Here is a 17723-nt window from a genome sequence, read left to right as displayed (position 1 = left end):
CACTCTCCCATACTTTCCTAATACTCTGCATCATCTGATGATGTCAAATAAGCTATAGGATATAAGATCTTCAAAATGTCAGCAGTAAAGTGCTTCTTGTGGCTTTTTTTCCTGGCCTATCTGTAAATGGCACCAGGAAAAATCAATCTATTTTTATGAGTCGTCCAACCCAGCTGGGTCTACTTAAGAAAAATCTCCAGATGAAATTTATTGAGATGTTCCTAAAATGCCTCCTATTTACGTATTACAAATGAAACATTATTCAGAATTTGGAAGTGATTTCTGGAGTATTTGAGGCTTTTCATTTTGAGCCTGAAGGAACAGCCCATAATGAAAACTTACCGATGGAGTTGATATTTGATCACATCTGTGTTAATTTGGGACTGCTAACTTATCATTAATAAAGCATTTGGCTAGAAAACGATGGCCATATTGACGGTCTGGTAACTTTTTTCTCCATTTTATGCCACAATAACTGCCCAGTCTTATTGTTGCCCATTATGAATGCATAAAGTTTTATAGCCTAAGTAATGTCAAATGACGCAGTGTCAAGAAGACCTGGAGACAAGTTGGGAGGGTTTAGATGGAAAAAGAAGTTGTGTGGTCCATGCCAGCCTTGCTTGTAGTTTTACTAGGTATTGATCCCTTTTTTACATACTGATTTAGCATCCTGAATTATGATGCAGTATTAAATTTAAACACCACTTGAGAGCTTGTACCTCAAAGGTTGCTCTGTGTCACAACCACTTTTGACTCTGATGGTGTCTGCCACTCTAGAGGAGGTGTTTTATGAGAACTGTCCATAAAAGACTGCATGGCGGTTAGCTCTGCAGTGGAGAGAACATGCAGTGCTTTATAAGCATCTGGAGGGCCAGCAAGCATGAGCAGTCCGGTACACCAAAAATATTCACAAAATCAGAGTCTTGAAAGGAACTTCCAGAGATCAACCAGAGGCAACAGACTTGTACATTCACTAAAACTTCAGAAAAGAGGTTTCCACAGACTTCCTTGATAACAAAGTTTATTATGCAAGCCTAATCCTAGAGGAAACTTTCCCTACACCTCCCCAAGCCTCTGCACTTCACACTCATTCCTTTTTCTCCCATATCGAGGGCCAGTGAAATCCCACCTCGTCTACCACAGAAGAAAGTGGAGTATAATGTATTGGTCAAGCTTTTCAAAAATTAGGAGTTCTTAAATATTTAACTAGGTATAATGCATTACACTCCAGGTGTTATTTGTATAGTGTCTATTTGTTGCATATGCACCAAGGCTATTTTTATGAGTGAAATATATCTGAACACCATGCTAGAACTTTTTTTTTTTTTAGTCAGCAAGCTGGATTGAGTTCTAGGGTCTTTTTTTTAAATAGGTGTCAGTTAGTTGCCAGTATTGCAAAACACATGCTATGTTCCTAGCATATTCCTATGATGTTTAATGTCCAAATATAGAAAAGAAGGGGAAAGAGGGAAGGAGGGAAGGATAGAAAGAGGGAGAGAAGGAGAGACAGAGAGAGGGAAGGGGAAGAGGGAAGGAGGGAGAGAGGAAGAAGGATGAAAGGAAGGAAGGAAGAGAGGGAGGGAGGGAGGGAGGGAGGAAATTATTTGTCCATTGATTTTAGATCTGCATGGAACTCACTCCCGCACTTTTTTAGTCTGATGTGGGGCCATCCTGTTTCTCATTGCTCGTCACTGAGGCAATGCAGGGACAGGGGAAGGAGCAAACAGCCAGTGGACCACAGATGGCTTTGTGTTCCATGCAGGACCATGGATAGCTTTGTGCTCCGTTGCTGGGTCTAGATTCCAGGAGAGCACAGGAAGAGCACAGAGAAGATAATGTGAGAACAGAAGGTGATTTATTCATGGCAATCTAAAATGATTTCCTTCTTGTTCACCTTTCCTTCCAATGCCTTAGGCAAATCTATTAATTCTTCCCTTACAGTGGTAAAAGAACAAAACCAAAATAAGGTAAGGTGTGGATTTTCTCTTCTGCAGTACGAAAATATATAGGTTTCAGAAACGAAACAGTTCATTCATATCTAGAATCCATTAATTGATGGTATTTATTAAAATGCAGTAATTCATCAGGTTTTACAAAGAATTAAGCTATGGATCGCTAACAAATTAAATATAACTTTTTATTTCGATCAAATGGCTAGCTCACTGTACCATGTTTTACACAACTATCACATTTAATCTTCACCCAATGGAATAGGCAGTTGTTCTCAAAGTGCCTGGAGGTTCCTCGACCAGCAGCATTACTCAGGAACGTGTTAGAAATGTAAATTCAGAGGCCTCACCTCAGACCTATTGAATCAGAAACTCCAGGGATAGGACTAGCCATCCATGTTTTAACAAGCCTTCTGACACACAGGACAGTTGAGAATCACCGGGCTATGGAGTATTCTCATTCTAGAGTTAAGAAAACTGAGGCACGAAGACTTTAAGCAATTTTACCAATACCACATAGTGAGAAACCAGTCAAGACTACATGACTCCAAAGCCCTTGCTCTCAACTATGAGGTTATGCTGCATGATGGACTCAGTTTACTTAGGAAAACAGTGTCAAGAATATAGACAAATTGGGAAATATACTCCAGAGAAAGAATTTAGATTTAAAATAATAATAATAATAATAACATATGGCTTGAAACATGTCTTGCTTGGCTTAATTTCTGTCTCTAAAAATCTTGAACTGAAAACATTCTGACTCAAAGTGTTGAAGTCAAATCAGGTAGGTGATGGGAAAGAATGCTTGGACTCAGAAGGTCCAGCGAGCAGATGGCTTCTGTCCCATGTGACAAGGCAGCCACTAGACTAAATGCCAGCAGAATGATGCTACATCAAAATGATCTCTAGGGGCACCTGGGTGGCTCAGTCGGTTAAGAAGTTAAGCATCTGACTTCAGCACAGGTCATGATCTTGCGGTTCGTGAGTTCGAGCCCCACGTCAGGCTCTGTGCTGACAGCTCAGAGCCTGGAACCTGCTTCGGATTCTGTGTCTCCCTCTCTCTCTGCCCCTCCCCCGCTCATGCTCTGTGTCTTTCTCTCTCAAAAATAAATAAACGTTTTTTAAAAATCTCTAAATTCACTAAAGAAAAGCCAGGAATCCCAACTTGTGAGGGAAAATTTCCAACTTTAGCTATTTAGCTAAAACATTAGCTATTAATTCATGAATTTTGAAAGAAGTATGCCGATTTTTTTAACTATGGGTTTTGCTTACAGCATGCCATTTTGTAACCTTTCACTGAGAAATCCTCACATTTAATGAACACAGATCAAATGACTGAGGGTATATAAGGTTTGTGAAAAATATGTGTGGGAAAAAGTGTGGGAAATTGAACGTATGGAACTGTGCTAAGTGATCACATAATCAAAAGTGGGCTTAAACCTTATGGCTATGTCATACTGGTCCCTTTTATTAACTCACAGTTTGGAACAGTGATTCCTAATATCACCGCATTTGTATAATATTCATTGAGATTGTGTGACTGCAAACCCTGATTTCACAAGAAACTGCTTGAGTGAATGTTGGAAAATAAGCTTTTGAGGCATATGTCAAGTGTTTATGTGGGCACCATTTTAAATTCTCACTGAGAAAGCCACTCTATGGACTGAAAAACATTCAGAGGAAGCAGGTTTGGAAAGGTTACTACAAAATCCATCTCAACTGCAAACAGAAGTGATTTTAATGCCTGTTATTTTGGAAGCAGTTCAAAGTTGTTTTTTCCATTGTAAATAGCATTAAAGTGCTCTGTGGAGGCAAGTATTACTTTTTTCTTGGCCCACTGCACTTCAGTAATGGCTCTTATACACTGAAGGCACAACAATAAGACTCAGGAAGTTATGCACAGTATATCAGGGACAGCAGAGGAGAAGAGGGAGGGGAGAGGAGGTCATATGGTAAGTATAGAAAAGAAAAATTTGGGGGTGGAGATGCTGTGCATGCGAATACCAGCCAAGACAGGGAACATCTGGAAAACCTGCTCTGTATTATGTGGTCATTCCACAAACTTTTCCAAGGAATCACATAAGGAGAATATTATATTTTAATTAGAGTTGGGACTGATCCAGAGAAAGGGGGGAAAAAGGATGGTTTGGTGAACGAGCTGCATTTTAGTTTGGCTGGGTCCATGAAATGCAATTAACCACTTAGTTCCCTCTAGAGGTGCTCAGCCTATTCCAATGGCTCAGCGACTTAATGAAACATCACACTGGACTCTTTCTTGCTTAGCCTTAACCTGTTAAAAGGAGAGGAGAAGTAATAGGTGAGTGTCAATTGAAGAAAAGAGGTCAAACCTGGGACCTTTTCGTCAGGAGACCCCAGAAAGCCAATATGATACCCTTGTCTCCCTCTGCCTTTCTTATTTATGTCACATGGCAAGTTTATCAGTTATTCTCTGAAGGTAACTGGGAAAGAATAGATATATGAATGTGATGAGGTATGTAATTTATTTAAGGTAATATTCTATTTAATTTTATGAGAAAACACAAGTATTATGCCAAAAAAAAATAAAATATTCCACATGTCTTGAGTCCTCCTTAATAGAAATTAAATACATTTTAAATGCTAATAATTTATTGTTTTTAGTTTAGCATCTAAAAAATTAAATTTAATGTATCTAATATTAATAGAAAGGAGTGAAATAAATATTTCTTAGAACTTTGTTGTTGTTTACAAATTCATCATCATACATTTATTGAGTCCAAACTACATAGTGGGAATTGTCCTAGAAGAACCAACCTCTCCACTCAAGGGACTAGCAGTCCAGTAAGAGAGACATGGCATAGAGCCTTGAAATGTTAATGACAATATAAGACAATGATATATATAATGGCAGTCAGTAAATTGCCAAGCTAATGGTTTAGAAAGAAGCACCATGGGCTCTAGGGGTAGAGAAAGCAGGGATGGCTTCCTGAGAGAAGTAGTGATTGTTCTGGTCCTTGAAGGCTGGATAGTATCTGGATAAGTGGAGAGGAGCCAGAGGATCAAGCAGCGAGTGGTCTATGCTCTGAGCAAATGCCCAGGAAGGCGTTAAGAGTGTTCAAAGGGCAGATGATAGTGGTTGAGAAGAGGCTCCTGGAAGTGACACAGGGAGGGTGACATTTTAAAGGAGTCAGTGGCCAGAATATATAAGGCATTGACAAATGTCCTAGATAAAGCATTATAGGGATCGCAAAAGATGTTGTTTGAGGAAGGATCCCTGGTGTAGGGAAGAAAAGCTTATAATTGAAAAGGTCCAAAATTAGTATCTAGAGATTTAAGGAGTACACATACTGAACATATACCAGGAATTACAAAAGTGGGATACTTCCAAATGTTTAAGGGATGTTTTTTTCTTCAACGGTATCTCTGTGGCACATTACAGTTTGGACATGATGATGTCCACAGTGATTTCTCTGTTTCCCTTCCTTTATACCCCAGACCCCAAATTATTATGCCATCTGAAATAGTCTAAATTCCTGACCCCTTGCATTTTGACCCCATGCCAATAACATGTCAACTCCCTTTCTTTCCTCTTTAAGCATTATCTTCTCCAGACAGTATTTGGCCCTTATACTTGAACACCAGACTTTGCAAAAGTTGGAGAAATCTTGCAAAGAAGGAAGACGGCATCCGATTTTTGGACTCACCCTCCTTCGATACTCTTCCAGCTGCTGTGTGTATACGTACTGCTTGATTTTATTTAATAAGAAAGCTCAAAATGTTTCCCAATTCAGAACATAACCCTGCATGCTGTTCCCTCTAGTCTAACCAGAAATCCCATTCTCCTCCTCCTCTAACTCAATAAACCAAATCTAATTGGAGAATAATTATAAAATACACTGATGTGCAATTTGTTACACTAACCCAATAATTAATTAATATGCTACTTATGGTTCGGAAGAGCTCTTAAGACACAGCACAAATACTGCTAGATGAAAGAGAATACCAAAGACATAAACCAGGGGCAGCATCTTTATATAAGACAGGCCAGGAGATAAAGGCAAGATCTACTTGGCCTGTTTGAAGCTATGGTGAGATTTGTTTCTCCTTTTGCCCTTTTTACATGTGAAGTAGATTGTGTGTTTTGCAGATGAATTGGCAGCTGGTGGATGGACTTTTTATGTTTAAATTTTCCAACCACCAGATGCTTTCAGGTGAGAGAACAGTCCTAATCAATGGAGCCCATTTCCTATGGATGCCTGGTTGATTTGAGTACACAAGCTACACTCCTCCTGATAATACACAACTCCTAGTTGCTTTGGCCTTCACACAATTGAAACTTGCAGCAGGAAATGCCTTGGATTTTCCTCTTCATTAATAAAATGTGCAGTATGCATAACTTGCCCTGGAGATTTCATTTTAAATGATTATAAACCTATCTTCTATTTGCCTTTGGGGAGGGGAGAGTTGAAGCTAAATCAGACTCTTTGTATTTAGAGCAATGAACAATTATTAAATGACCACCAAATATATATTTTTTTCTTTTTGGACAAATGAACATATTCCTCATAGCTGGGTGCAAGATTCTCAGCGACACCAGGCAACGATCCACCAATGCACCTTCATACACTGAGGGATAGTATGTTTTATTTTAATCCTTTCACCTCTGTCTCGTAAAATTGGCTTTTATCTTTAGAAGTGTAATGAACTCTTTGGAGTACCCACCACCTGGGAAGCTACAGTGTTTCTCATCTAAGGGTGAAAGAGCCTGAAATGATCCAGAATGGTGCACCTTTATATCCTCTTCTTCACATGGCTCCTGGAAGACTTTCTTTTAATCAGCTTTTAATATTTCCCTGGCAAGGCACGCCTGAAGCATTTCCCTGGCTCAGCGTGGGTGTGCCTGTGTCAGAACCCTGTTTTCCTGGAGACCTCATGTTTGTGCAGCAACACAGTTCACTTTGGCAGGCCAGCACCATACATGACGAATGAGGACTCAAAACCTACAAGTTCAGCTGATTTCCAATCTAAGGCCTATACCAAGGAAGTAGTAAATCCGCCACAATGTGGTTCTTTGCCAGGATCTGTATATGAGTACTGCTTTGTATTTCTATTGCTTTTAACATGAGGTTTGAAATTCAGCTGAGACTTGCCCCGTTTTATAAAAAAAAACAACTGATCAATTGCCTACCTATTGTCTGCAACAAAGGATGTACTGCACTAAATCATTGCGTTTTTAATCCACATTTCTTTTACATGGCATGTTATGTTGAAATGGGAGAGCCTTTCTGTTCACATGCAACAGCTAACTTCAAATCCCTCCCTTCAGTGTGTCACCTGATCCTTTTTATCATGCATTAGAAATTTCCTGAACCTGGCAAAAAGAGCAGTATTTACGCAAGCTTACTTTTTAGGATCATGGACCTATTTCCAGAAATTCTTTTTTCCTTTCAAAACAAAAATACCAGTTTATTTTCAGCCATGGGATTTTCCTTAGCAAAGAGAATTAGTCAAGCCAAATACTTTGGACTCATCCCGTGTCAATTCATGAAAGGAATGCTAATTAGGAAATTCCATATATTATATGAAGCCATACTGGACAAAGATAAGACAAAACTTGCTTAAATGAATTATTATTTGGAGGAATTTCCAAACTATAGAAAACTGAAAGGAACAACTCCCTTCCTCTCTCTTTAAATTCTGCACTGTCCATCTTCAATGTCCATACTATCATATTTCAGATTTTAAATGTCCAGAGTCTATAGGAAAATGTTTTTACCTATTTTTCTCATTCTATAGAAACATCATCATGGCACAATGTGTGTATGGATTTTTTAAAATAAAGACAATTGTGACAATAAGGCAAACAGATATGTTCAACACTGGAAAGCATCAAACAACCTGATAAAATAGATTACAGACTTCCTATAGATCATTTTGATAGAGTTAGAGGCTAAAATATGGAATGAACATAGTGATTGCTTAATAAATTATTACTGATGTGATAATGTTCACATAATACAAAGCTCCTCAAATTTTTTTTGTACAAGAGAATCACCTGGGGTTGTGTTAAAAGTGTGAATTCATGAGTCTGTCCCCAGAAATTCTGATTTGGTAGCTGTGAAGTGGGTCCTGGGAATCTGCAGTTTTGACCAATATCCCAGGTAATCCAGGTATAGATGGTCCATGGGCCACACTTCAAAAAAATACTGCCATGGGGCATGAGTTGTAAAGAAAGAAAGATTTATTTCCCGTAAGTCCAGAGCATTTCACAAAGTAATAGGGTGACAAATGCTCTCTTAAGCACAGAAGGGAACATTGCCAACCTGGAAGGGTAGGACATTCTGCTCATTTGTTCATTTACTCATTCCTTCCTTCATTCTTCATATTCCACTGAGCACCTATGACAAAGCATTTACTTGCTTGCCAGACCCTGAAGCTGCTCTGTGAACTCCCGGCATAGTCAGGGGTGAGCCCACAGAGAAGCCCATTATCAGATGAAGAACCATCATGCAAAAGAGCATTCTTTTTCTATTTGAATTTTCCTTTCTTTGTGGGCATTTGAGCTTGTGCTCACATCACTCAACATCAGGCTGGACTATCTTTGCCTTTTTCTCTCTGTTTTTTTTTAATTGAGATATAATTGACATATAACGTTGCATTAATTTCAGGTGTATAAGATAACAATCTGATATATATAGATATATAGATATACATAGCAGATATATATATATCAGAATCATAAAATTACCACCACAAAGTCTAGTTGACGTTCATTACCACATAAAGTTTTTTCCTTGTGATGAGAACTTTTAAAGATCTACTCTCTTAGAACTTTCAAATATATAATACAGTATTGTTCTTTAGTCACCATGTTGCACATCATATCCCTAGTCCATTTCAGTTTCTATTTTGTTTTTTTTAGATTCCACACACAAGTGAGATCATATGGCATCTGTCTTTCTGACTCTTCATTTTTATGACAGAAGGTAGAGCATGGAAGCCAAGTTTAACACCAGCTCAGTCAAAGTGGGGAAATTGTGTATTGGGGAATTTGATACTATTTTTTTCATCAGAGAGTTAGTTTTCTACTGAGGATAAGTTAATGATGTCATATAACTCACTTTCAACATATATTGCTTTTTCCCTTCAAGCTAAAGGATAGGCCAATTAAATTTAGCCTTTATTTTTTTTTTTAATTTTTTTTCAATGTTTTTTATTTATTTTTGGGACAGAGAGAGACAGAGCATGAACGGGGGAGGGGCAGAGAGAGAGGGAGACACAGAATCGGAAACAGGCTCCAGGCTCTGAGCCATCAGCCCAGAGCCTGACGCGGGGCTCGAACTCACGGACCGCGAGATCGTGACCTGGCTGAAGTCGGACGCTTAACCGACTGCGCCACCCAGGCGCCCCTAAATTTAGCCTTTAAAATAGACCACATCCAGGGCGCCTGGGTGGATCAGTCTGTTAAGCATCTGACTTCAGCTCAGATCGTGATCTCATCGTTCATAAGTTCGAGCCCAGCGTTGGGCTCTGCACTGACAGTTCAGAACCTGGAGGCTGATTCAGATTCTATGTCTCCCTCTCTCTCTCTGCTCCTCCCCTGCTCTCTCTCTCTCTCTCTCTCTCTCTCTCTCCAAAATGAATGAACTTAAAAAAAAAATAGACCACATCCCCAATTCCTTAGAACTGTATGAAAATAAATCACATTTTATACCACCATATGTACTACCTGGTGTAGAGCTCAGATAAATAGGATTCTCAAGAAATCTCTGACACAGGATATTATTCAAGTAAAATGGTAGAATATACATCGCCAACCAGTATAGAAGCCAAAAGGGGTCTTCTTGTTCTAAGCCTTGAAACTCTGACTTAATGCAGTATCTTGAGGTAGGATTTTTAAACTATCAGATGCTTAGAAACTTTCAATTCAAGTTTTAAGTGTATTTATTTATTTTGAGAGAGAAAGAGAGAGAATGAGCGGGGGAGGAGCACTCCATGCTGTCAGCACGGAGGCCTACATAGGGCTGGATCTCACAACTGTGAGATCATGACCTGAGTCGAAATCAAGAGTTGGATGCTTAACCGACTGAGCCACCCAGGCACTCAATTCAATTTTATATCTAAAGAAGTTCTATTTCCAGAAATGGTAGGATAGACTTTTTTCAGACCAGATTTCCTGCAGAAAAAGAACCAAAAATATTGGATAAAATACTAATATAAAAAGTCTCATAAATGTATCAATAAGCTGACAAGGAACCACCAGAAAATCTAAGGGGAAAAGGGAAGCTACAGAAGAAAGCAAGACCTGAGCATCACAGATGCTTTTATCCAGAAGACATTTCTGAGTTTTGTTGGCCTTATACAGAGATAGACAAAAGGCAAGGCTCAGGGCCAGTGCAAGAGCAGAGCCCAAGAAAAATCCTTCCCCACATTAAATGGAGCCCAAAGACTACACCCTCAAAGAACATGTCAATCAGAAGTGAACTAGCCTCTGCTGTGCCGATTTGTGGAGAAGGGAAGAAAAGTGGGAGAGGGGAGAGATGTCGCACCCATAGGCCAACCCTTGTGTGGATTTGCATTCCCTGGAAATTTCAAAGAACCTCAAACTCTGAACTTGATTGAAAGTGGTAGAGGACTGGTAATGCCCACAAGTGTCTGGCAGAAGCAAAACCTCTCTGGAGAATGTGCCTTTGTGAAAAGTCCCAAACGTTCCCACCAGCAATTTTTTAAAGACAATGACAAGTACATACACAAAAGTTACCAAACATACTAAAACAGACACCATGAGCAAATTTGTTATCTGCCGCATATCCCAAAATTTTGCTCCAGAGAAGGATCACTAGGAGAGGAGAAGACACCAGCCCCACCCCCGAGAGCAGGTGCCCTTTAATCCACTGAATATTTGATGAAAAGTTTCTTTGGCTAGAAAAGATTAAAATACCTGTTGAGGTATTTGGGGGAAGATAAACCCTGGGTTTTCTTAATTACGTGACTCAGCATGGCCATCTTTGACAATTAAGAAGCCAAACAGCAAATTCCTTTGGGTGAGAAACTTAACTACTTGGAAGAAAACTTTATATGTGTGAGGAATTTAAAGAGCACATATTCGTCATTATAATCTTAAAAACACACACACAAGGGGCACCTGGGTGGCTCAGTCAGTTAAGTGTTGGACTTCAGCTCATGATCTCGAGATTTGTGAGTTCAAGCCCCGCATCAAGCTCTGTAGTGACAGCTCAGAGACTGGAGCCTGCTTCGGATTCTGTGTCTTTCTCTCTCTCTCTGCCCCTCCCCTACTCACACTGTGTGTGTGTGTCTGTCTCTCTCTCAGAAATAAATAAGCGTTAAAAAAATAAAAACAAAAACAAAAATCACACACAAGAGGAAAAGATTTAGTATGTTTTCAGAGGCAAAAAATGATGTGTGAAACTGAATCCCAAGTGACAAGAAGCAGCATGGAGAAGTGGCCTGTGGTCTCCTTGGGATTCTATATGGCATATCACATTAGTCCAACTGCTATAATCTGAATTTATCAGGCCTTTTGATTTTGTTCATGTGTTTTAGATTCAAAAAATGTATTTTGCCAGAATTCTTTGCCCTTAATTTTTAAAACCATGTGTGTTTTAGGGTCAATTTAATCTGCATGTTTCCTATTTTCTTATAATTAAACCATCAAAATATTGTCCTTTAAAAACTATTTGATGTCCACAAAATCATATGAGCCCTTTCAATAAGCTTCTTAAAAGGGTTTTTATCCCACTTAAAAACAGAAGTTGCACTGTGTTATGGGTGACCTGATGCAGAAACCAAGAATCCCCTTTAAATTCCAAAATCCTTGAAGTCTGAATAATTTCTGAACTTGGAGAAAATGAGTTCACCCATTACTAAAGTTTCTGTGTTGCTAAAGAAGACATTTGGAGCAAAGATGAGTTCCATAAGAGGGGAAATCAGAGCTGCAGAAGAAACTGAGGTATGTGAATTTAGCTTGGGCCCCTGAGGAATAGCTGGAAGCCCAACTTGTCACATTGCCATCCACAGAGCAAGAAAAAGCTCAAATGCACATCAAATGTTTGACAGGACTAAAAAGAAATGTGATGTCCATATGAAATATTATTTGTTCATAATGCTAAGAAAACAATGGAACATAAAATGTATGGATTTCAGCTCCATCCTATTTGCTCTCTAGCATAATCCTCTGCTGTTGGCAGCCCATGGAAAACCCTTAATATATTTACCAACATTGAATAATTAATTCCTCATAAAGGATAAATAGGATTTGTTATTCTAACATTAACTCCTGTTACATAGAACAGCAGAACTGTGGTGGCAGGCCCAGTGGATGGAGGTTTTTTGTAGAAGGTTATGGATAGCAAGCCAGGAAAATGAACTGGGTTCTGTAGAAAAGTCTCTCCCCTGCTCTGCTGGTGTTGACAGGAGCCCAAGAGCTGAGCAGCAGCTAGCATGCCTGTGAGGGGAAAGCTCTCCTGCCAGGCCCCAGGGTGCGTTCAGGAGGCATTTCCAGGGAACCCATAAATACTTCTGTTCTGAGCAGTTCCCAGCTCTTGGAGAGCACAGGCTTGTTATCACCAAGCATCAAATACTGAACAGACAGGATGCAGGGGCTTCCCCACCAGAGGAGCTGGCACACGAGCTCTAAGGAAAAAGGATCTGAGTCCGTTTCCTGCAATTGTTAGAGAAGGATGGTGGCCTGGCCCTTGGGTATTTAGAGTCCTGTGTACATTACTATTCTCATGTGATCACCAGGATCTCAGCATATCCAGGCCTCAATCATCTACAGAAAAACTCCCTCTGCTTAGGCAACTGAATTAAAAGCTTGATTTCTCTATTACAGCTAAAATAGTTTTATTCACAGTTTGCAAAGCTGTAGCACATGCATTAAATATTTCCTTTAATATGCTGTTGATTTTAACCACAGCAGCGATGATAATAGTACCAATAACAAGCATTACTAGAACAAGTGAGATTAGCAAAGTTGCAAGATACAAGGTAGATATATAAAAATCTAATGTAGTTCTATACACTAGCAACAAACCATTAGACCTTTTAAACAGCTTTTTGAGGTACAATTCATATATAATGAACTGCAGATATTTCAAGTGTACAATGTGAAAAATAAAGTGTACAATTTTATAAGTTTTTACATATATATGTTTTTACATATGCATATAGTTTTTACATAAGTTTTTATACATACATATATGTCTTACATGTGTGTGTATGTGTATATACATGCAACTACCACCATAATCAAGACAATGAATGTATCCATCATTCTCAAAAATTTTCTTTGTCCTTTTGTAATCTCTCTCTCACCCCTCCATGGCTTTTCTCCACCCCCATCTGTTTTCTGTTACTATAAATTAATCTGTATTTTCTAGATTTTTAAATATATGGAATCATAGACTATGTACCCTTTTTGGCCTAGCTTCTTTTACTCAACATTATTTTAAGGTTCGTCCATGTTGTTGCTGGGGGTGCTTAGAACTTCTTGGATTTGTAGGTTTATAATTTTGATCAAACTTGAAAATGTATTCAACCATTATTTCTTCAAATACTTTTATATTCTCCCCTATCTCCTCTCCTTCAAGAAATCTATAACACATTTATTAGGACTCATTAGCTCACCGATGCTCTGTTTTTGTTTTAGGTGTTTTTTTTTTCTTCAGTTTTTTTATCTCTGAGTTTCATGTAGGATAGTTTTTATTGCTTCAAATTTATTAATTTCTTTTCCTCTTCAGTGTTCAATCTGCCATTAATTCCCTCTAATAAATTTCTCCACCCTGGCATTATTTTTATCACTAGAAGTTCAATTTGGGTATTTTATTTTATATTGTTCATGTCACTACTTAACATTTTTCATCTTTCCTCTAGTTTCTTGAACACATGAAATAGAGTTATAAAAACTTTTGATGTCCTTATCCTACCAATTCTAATGTCTGGGTCATTTCTGGGTCAATTTCAATTGGGTAAATTTTCTCTTAATTATAGGTCACGTTTTTTTCTACTCCTTGGTATATCCGGTAATTTTTTATTGGATTCCAGACAGTGTGAGTTTTACCTTCTTGAGTACTGGATTTTTTTTTTCACTCTCAAATATTCTTGAGTTTAGTTCTTTAATGTATTTATACTACTAGGAAACATTTCGATCCATTTGGGTCTTGCTGTTAAACTTTGTTAGGAAGGCCCAAAGCGGCATTTAGCTTAGGGCTTATGAATTTTATGAGGTTTTTCTCCTCTGACCAGTAGGAACAAAAGTATTATCGACACTATGTGAGTTCTAAGTATTGTTTACTCTACACTTTTTGAGTGACTCTTTCCCTGCCCTCTGATAGTTTCCTTTGCAACATGCAGTGATCAATTGTAGAGTTATGGGGACTCTGTAGACCTCTGACATAGTCTCTCAGTGCAGTTCTAGTCTCTCCAATACACTGATCTACAAACTCTATCTTGGCCTCCCTGAACTCCCACTTCTACTTCTTCAACTCAAGAAGACTTCAGGACTCTGTCTGAATTGCAGCCTCCTCTGCTGTGGCCTAGAAACACTCTCCAGGTGATGAGCTGAGCAGTGATAGGGCTCGCCTTATTATATTTTTTTCTCTATCACCCAGAAATCACTGTCTTCCATTGCCTGACATCCCATGGCTTAAAAACCATTGTTTTATATATCTTGTTCAGCTTTTTAGTTGTTTCAGTTGAGAGGACAGATCCAGGTCCTGTTACTCCATCTTGGCTGGAAACAAAGTGGCACAACTAGAAACTAAAATTAAAAATATACACTATTTATAATAGCATCAAAAAATATAAAAGTCTTAGGGAAAAATTAATGTAGTGTGCATAAAATCTATATACTCAAGATTCTAAAACATTTCTGGGAGAAATTTAAAATGGACCTAAATAAATGGAGAGATAAACCATGTTTATCAGAAAACACAGTGTTGATAAAATGTCAATCTCCCCCAAATTGATCTATTGACTCAGTGCAATTTCAACCAAATCCCAGCAGGTTTTTTTTAATAGAAATTGGCAAAATGATTTTAAAACTTAATATGGAAATGCAAATGAAGATCTAGGAAATGGAATTATTCTGAACAGAAGAACAAATTTGGAGTAATTATGCTACCCAATATCAAGACTTATTATAAAACTATAGTAGTAAACATGGTGTGGTATTGCGATGAATACAGACATATAGATCAATGAAATAGAACCCAGAATCCAGAAATGAATCCTCATATCCATGGCCAATTGACTTTCAACAAATGTGTCAAGGTGCCAATTCAGTGGGATGAAGGATAGTCTTTTTCAGTAAAAAGATCCTGGAAGAATTGATCCTGTGGGGGGAAAATTTTTAGAATGTACCTCACACCATATACAAAAATTAACTCGAAATAGATTACTTAAATGTAATATCTAAAACGATAAAACTTCTAAAAGAAAATATAGGGAAAACATTTTAATTTGAATTAGGAAAATGTTTCTTAGCTAAGACACACAAAAATAAATGAACCACAGAAGAAAAGCTACAATAAATTGGGTTTCATAAAAAATTAAACTGTAATAAAGAGCCTGACTCCATTTTGATGTTTGATTTTGACTGCTGACAGCTTTCAAATCCCACCATTCCACCTTCTCCTTCTGCCCCACATCTGGGCTAGCTGATAAGAAAGCCCAGGGGCTCCTACCTTTGTTGCCAAAAGGAAGTTCAAAACATGCAAGCCCTGCCTCTCAAGCACAGGAACCCTCACTCCAGCACCATTCCCTAAACACAGTACAAACAAAACCAGCCTCTTTTCCCTGCTCTCTCAAGCCATTTTTGTTCCTCCTTAGGAGCCTGCCCTGTTCTCCCCAGAAAGTCTCATTATTGCATAATAATCCTTTCCTACCTTCCTGGCGTGGTCTCAACACCTAAATCAAATTTGGTGGACAGGAATCGATCCTATTTCTATGGGATAACCACCCAAAACTTTTACACTTCAAAAGACTCTGTTAAGAAAATGAAAAGGCAAGCCACAGACCAGGAGAAAATATTTGCAAGCATGTTTCTCAATGAGGCATTTATCCAGAACATATAAAAGAACTCTTAGAACTCAATAGTAAGAAAACAGTCCCATTTTAAAAATTGGCAAAAAATTTGAACAGACTCTTCATTGAAGAAGGTATATAAATGACAAATAGTCATACAAAAAGATGCTGAATATCATTCATCGAGAGGGAAATGTAAATTAAAACAGGTATCACTTCACAGCCACTATATTAAAAAAAATTTACAGTGACCTACAATACTGAGTATTGCTGAGGATATGAAACAACTAGAAATTTCATACATGGATAGTGGAAATGGAAAATGGTGCAGCCACTTTACAGAGCAGGGTAGCCGTTTCTTAGTCAGATTAAACACAGACTTATTATACAACCCAGCAATCCTACTTTTTAGGTATTTACCCAACAAAAATGAAAACATACCCATACAAAGACTTGTAATTAAATGATTATTGTAACTTTCTTCATAATAGCCAGAAACTGGAAATAAGCCAAATGCTTACCAACTGGTCCACTGATAAACAAAATGTTATGTATCCACATAATGGAATACTACTCAGTAATAAAAAGGAACTACTGATATGGGCAACATTATGAATGAATATTAAAAGAATTATGCCAAGTGAAAGAATCCAGACACAAAAGACTACATACTGCATGACTCCACTTATATAAAATTGTACAAAAGAGTAAAGCAAGGATTTAATGGGAGGGAAGTGATGTTAACATGGCACAACAGAATTTGGGGAGTGATGGAAATGTTCTATAACATCATTGTGGTGTCAGACATATGAGGATATATATTTGTCAAAACACATCAATTGTACCTTAAAACTGGTACATTTTATTGTATGTATGTTACACTTAAATGAAAAAAAAATTAATTAATATCTAGCATCTACTGACTGATGAAGCACTATACTGGACTCTAGATTGTTCTCTGTTTCACATACATTATCTTACTTGATCCTTGCACATTCTCAGTAGAGTTGAGGTCTGATTCCATAAAGACATGGCTCAGGGAGGTCAAGGGACTTCTCAAGATCATACTATCTGTAGGTAGATTGCAGTGTTGGAATTTTTTTATTCCAAATTCAGTGCTCTTTCACCTACAAAGCCTCTTTTTCATGGAAATCTAGGTTTTTAAATCTTTCCTTGATATTTTTAATATGTCGCTTTATACTATCTTAAGTAATCAAGAAAAAAGACCATTTAAATCAAACTTTTAAAAATTCAATTATTTTCTTTTGTAGTTCAATTATTTATAGAGGGCTTTATTTAGCACTTATTTTGTACTTTACAATAATTTCTGACTCTGACAGAGTAAACAAATTGCTCTCTTAGAAATTAGCATCTTCTCACTTTTACTCAGAACCTTCGAGGGACTGACTATGAATTTGATAAAGGAAATGTTCCATCATAGATTAGCTACAATGGAGTAAAAATTTGGTCTACTGAATAAGCATTGTTTTTGTCACAGTTGGGCTGGAAAGAGAGAGAATGTGCTGCCTCAGCCTTTCTCCTGCTTAACATGATGGCTTAAGAATATAACCATGATGGATTTTGCCATATCTGTGAGCCACTTATGCTATTAATTATTTAATTTTTCTTAAAGATTCTTATTTTTTGTAACTATTCTAATCCTCAACAATAATGTCTACAACATCACAGGCTTGATAAGTTATATATACTTTTAATAGAGACATGACAAAAGGGGACATCTTCTGGCACCTC

This window comes from Lynx canadensis, chromosome C1 (genome assembly GCF_007474595.2).
Source record: "Lynx canadensis isolate LIC74 chromosome C1, mLynCan4.pri.v2, whole genome shotgun sequence".
Taxonomy (NCBI): Eukaryota; Metazoa; Chordata; class Mammalia; order Carnivora; family Felidae; genus Lynx; species Lynx canadensis.
The sequence above is the reverse complement of the archived record's forward strand: the minus strand, read 5'-3'. Positions refer to the sequence as shown.